Genomic DNA, 5,412 nt, shown 5'->3' on the forward strand with positions numbered 1-5,412 from the left:
ATATATATTTATTTATTTATTTATTTATTTATTTATTTATTTTTACCAATTTTATGAAAATTCAAACACAAGTGTCCAGGCTTATTTGAGTTTTCCTTTTACTTGTGGAAATAATTCATAATGTATCCTATTATTAAGTAAAAAAGCATAAAGTTAAAAATTAGGCCAGTTTGTTGGGTATGAAACTAACTTTTAAAATGAAAATAAATACTTCCATTTACTTAGTTATTTTTTCTTTAATGTTTATTGTTATCAAGTTGACTTGCCATATTTTTTCTCAGCAACTTGCCTTAAAGGCATTACCCTTAAAACCTTTGGTGGTTTTGAAAAAAGTTCACATCGTAAGACTAGAACTGAGCTCAAAGAAGTGGCTAACGAACTGCTAGCACGGTGTAGTCAACAAGTTTTACTCCTTGTCTTAGTACTATGTACCATTCACATGTTGGCAAAAGACATGACCGGAAAACTGCTAAAGCTAGCCATTTCTTTTTTCTGGTACAACCAATAAACTTCAGTTTTATCTTAGTACTGGTCCAAACTTGGAGCCGCCGCAGAGGAACAATAGAGCCGCATGTGGCTCCAGAGCCCCGGGTTGCAGACCCCAGGTATACTGTAGAGCGTATCAGATGGATGAGCCAATAATTTTGATCAAATTTGCATTTAGTTTTGCTTTTGTTTTGTGTTTATGCACACTATTAAAGACTTTTATTGCAGGGCCAAACAAGGACAGAAATGAAAATTCACAGCAAACCCTCTGGAGTATGACGAGGTCACACAAAAAATCCTGCTGGGCCATGCCTTCATACGTTCAATTTACTGCAGCCTAATTTCTTTAACTATTTTTAAAGCATCTTGTATGGGTAATTGTGATTTCTTGTCAGCTTTGATTAAATTTGAGCGTAAGTGTGAGGCGTGAGAGGTAGGGGCAGAAAATAGCCCGTAGCGAGACGTCGCGGTCAGAGAGACGGATTGGACACGAGTCGGTTGCTGCTCGTTTCACGTCCTTCGCCTCAGCTGATGACACATTTTATTATTGTCTGCTGCGACACACAGAAAGGAAGAAAATTCTTCAAGCGGTTTTTCAGTCTCAACTCTTCATTTTCAAACCCAAACAACTCGACCAAATCCAACTTTATTAATAAAACGAGCACACGGCTCTCATACTTAGCCTGGAGGTGCTTCCGTGTCATGATTAGTCAGATTTCCACAAAGCTGAGCCATTTTACCAAACCTATTTTTGCCTACCTGTACTTATTGTGTACCTTTTGCTGTGTTGTTCACAATAGCCCAACAAAAGGCACAGGGAGCTCATCTTTAATTCAAGGCAAGCTTTCTCACACAGAGATAAATCCTCTCCCACTTATACAGGTGGAAAAAAGCCTTCAAGTATTCATCTCTCTCTATTCAGCAATTATTTAGCCTACCTGTATCCTCTGCAATTTTTATAGGAGGATTCAATTTTGTGTTTCCGTAGGCATTTAGTTGATGTGTTCACCCAGAGTGGCACCGGGTGCTTGAGCTCATTTCTCCTCCACAGCCTCAGTGTTTTCAGCTTGCAACACATGGCCGACGCACGCTTGTCACGTTCATCTCCAAACAATCACATCAGGTTCACAGCGTGTTACAAGCTATTCAAATTACCACACCTGGAAACTAAACATTTAAATGTTTTTTTTTTTGGGGGGGTGGCTGTAATGCAATGTGATTTCATTAAAAAGCCATTTTTAGCCCACTGATTTCATTTACGCTCTTGTGTATGTCAGTGTGAATGTGCGTTTAAAATAGAAGAAGAAGAATCCCGCTCAAAAAGCAGAAAATACCATCTGAGGGCCTCTGCGCTGGTTTGACATAACCTGATCTAAGTCGGCGCAACAGACATCGTGCCGGTGTCATTGTAAATCTGTCTAAGTTTGCTTTCTCTGATCAAGTTGTTATTCCTTGGCGAGGACCTAACGGCATGAAAGGCCTGGTATTCTCTGCATGAATCATTTAGATGAAAGCCTGAGGAGGAGGAGGAGGAAGGGGGGAAAGAGCACAAGCCACCTGATGTCAACTTTAATTAGAATCCAGTTTGGTCTGCGTTACCTTGACTTTGAAATCCAAGAGTCCTGCAGGGGGAAAGTGGAGACAGTTCTCGGTTACAGGATGTGATTAGACTATATAATTTTGGTCACCGCTTGATGCCAAAAGAAAACAACCGTGAAAAGAAGTTGACAGCCTTTACTCAGTTAAATGCTTTTCTCTTTGAATGTAAATGTTTAGCACATGCAAAACAGTCCTACAGCAGAGATTTCAGCTATTAGCAAAAAGGCCTTTTCAATATTGAGATTTGCTCAGGCAGTGTGGGGAACTGACTGCTGATAGGCTACCTTTTCACCTTACCAACGTATCCTGCAGCTCCAAGCTGGTATTCATGAAAACAGAACAAAGTGCCGAGAGTGGTGCGTAACTGGACCACTCGGGTGCGCTGAAGAAAAACATGCCTTTTGAACAACCCCATGGGAGCCTGAAATCCATGGATGTCCCCAGTGTGTCATGAAAGGAAGTCAGGGCACATCACCATCACTTATGTCTTAAATCTCACTGCTGTGCAGCGTGATGCGAGACATCAGAGCCCCACAGCTGCAACCCCCACAGAGCTGAAGACTGACAAGGAAAAAAGGGGAATGCTTCCATCTTCCACTCATTTATTACCATTTAGCAATCCCATGTTAGGGGAAAGACATGCTTCTGTTAAAAATGTGTTAGCCTGGAGGAAATAAAACAAGACCTTAAATCCATGTTCACTAATTCATTCAGAATTGTATAGCACACGCAGCCACCTCGTTCAAGGGTTAGGATTCCAGCTCGGCAGATGATGGACAGTGTGCTGCAATTTGGCAGCTGCCTCAGTATAATTTTCAGTGCAGATGCAGCCAGCAGACAACATGTCATGTGCAAAAAAGGAGGGGAAAAGCTGCAGGGAAATGAATAGTGGATAAATGCCATTTGAATGTGATGATATTGATTGTTAAAACACCCACACCTGGATCTTTACAGTAAAATATCCTCACTAAAGAGAAATGTCTTTGCTCATTAAAAGTCTTAACTGCATCCAATTCACACCTAGTCTGGTAAGGTGGCATCAGTGAGACTTTGTTAATAATTCAGCCATGTGTCTCACTGAGAGCTTTTTGTTCTAGCGTGGCGATGCTCGTAGGTTTTCTCACACAGGTGAAATTTATTCTGCGTTTGTGTTCTTGATTTGTTCAAAAAAGTCAAATCATTATATTGTACCTGTTAAACAGCAGCAGGTTGGACTTTCAATGATGTTATTTCAACCCTGCAATTGTATGTAATCTGCCTGTGGCAAAACAAGGAAAGGAAAACATAAATGCAATTTTTTGCTTCAGACAGCACTGGTCACTGCTGTGGCCTGTGCAGCAGCGTGAACACTGATCCATTTTCTTTGAGTCCCTGCGCAAACCCCTTTATTTTTGTTTAATACTTTCAGATAAACAAATATATTTTAAATAACCAAAGCACATTTTAAGTTTCACCCTGCATTAGTTAATAGCAAAGAATATTACATACTGAAGGTGGTATGGATCTCATTGGGCTGGAGACTAGCTGGTGACTTCAAATTGTGAAGCTATTACAAAAAAATAAAAAAATAGACACCTGCAGCAACATTTAGATACTCTGCAACACTAGCAATGACTCTGAGAGAAAAATTGTCTTAAAAAGTTAATAATTATGCTCAATATTCAAGAGACAGGACTGCACACCTCTGAGATTTGTGCAAGAAAGTTGAGAATCCCCTCAAAACTTTTGCTATGTACAGTATTATTATTGATAGTATCTCACAACCCAATGAGATACCACAAAAGACACTGAGATACTAGAGTCTCACTACCTTTAGTAGTATATCACTGGGCTACTTGAGATAGTATATTTAAGATAGGAGTCATACGTCCTTTACTAAAGGTAGTATCTCAATGTGTCATGGCTGTTGGCAACTTGTCTTTGTGAAGAAGTCTTAAAACATGTCTCAAAACAATGGCGGGGGTTCACAAATTCCTGGCTTGAGTTGCAGAGGCTTAGGTGCTTGATTTCTGAACAAGTTTAAACATTTGACCATGAATCTAAAAAAGTTAAATCTGGTCCTCTGGACATTCAAAAAAAACAACAAAACAAAGCAAAACAACAAAAAAATGTAGAAACGTTTCGTCTCTCATCCGAGAGACTTCCTCAGTCTGAGGTGCTGTATTCAGCTCAGTCTCTTAAATAGCACCTTCTCAGAGTGGATCAACCAGTTTTGCTGCTGACAAACAAAACCAGCTGATCACATGCTCAAGAAGGACCACCAGCCCAACAATGGATTATTAGCACACTGATGGCTGTTTACTATTCACAGAGGGCTGAGTGATACTAGCAATCACAGCATTGTAAGGGGGACAATTGAACACGTAGGCCTCCACCCCTGTTTAACGATGGATGGTTTCTTTTCACAAAGATGGCCTCCTTTACTCCTCTCTCAAACCATCGTTCCTCTCTGTCCAGGATGTGCACATCTTCATCCCTGAAAGAGTGACCGCTGGCCTGGAGATGAGTGTAGACTGCAGAGTCCTGGCCTGATGATGTTGATCTTCTGTGCTGGGCCATCCTTTTGGCCAGTGGCTGTTTAGTTTCCCCGATGTAAGACTGATCACAGCCCTCCTGACACTGAACAGCATACACAACATTACTCTGTTTGTGCCGGGGGACTGGATCTTTGGGATGAACCAGTCTTTGCCGTAATGTATTTTGGGGTTTAAAAGCCACTGGGACGTTATGTTTAGAAAATAAACGTCTCAGTTTCTCTGATACTCCCTCAACATATGGAATGACCACTGGTCTGGGTCTGGGTTCCTCCTTTTCACCTGTTGGCTGACTGGAGTCCTGTTTGGGTTTCTTCTCTGCTTTCAGGAAGGCCCAATTAGGATATCCACATTGCTCTAGAGCCTGTCTTGTGTGGGATTTCTCCTTCTGCCTGGCTCCTGAGCTAGTGGGGATGCTGTCTGCTCTGTGATACAGAGTCCTGATGACTCCTAACTTGTGCTCCAAAGGGTGATGGGAGTCAAACTGCAAATACTGGTCTGTGTGGGTGGGTTTGCGGTACACCTCGGTTTGCAAATGTCCTCTATCAGAGACTGAGACCTCACAGTCCAAGAAAGCCAACTTGCCATTTTTTACATCTTCTCGTGTGAACTTGATGTATTTATCCACAGAGTTGATGTGGTCAGTAAAATGTTGGACTTCCTGAGATTTAATTTTAACCCAGGTGTCGTCAACATACCTGAACCAATGACTTGGTGGTGTCCCTGAAAAGGACGTCAAGGCTCTCTTTTCTACCTCCTCCAGTTTCTCCTATTGTTGCCAACCTGTACATGG

This window comes from Nematolebias whitei, chromosome 11 (assembly GCF_014905685.2).
Source record: "Nematolebias whitei isolate Nwh7 chromosome 11, NemWhi1, whole genome shotgun sequence".
Lineage (NCBI taxonomy): Eukaryota > Metazoa > Chordata > Actinopteri > Cyprinodontiformes > Rivulidae > Nematolebias > Nematolebias whitei.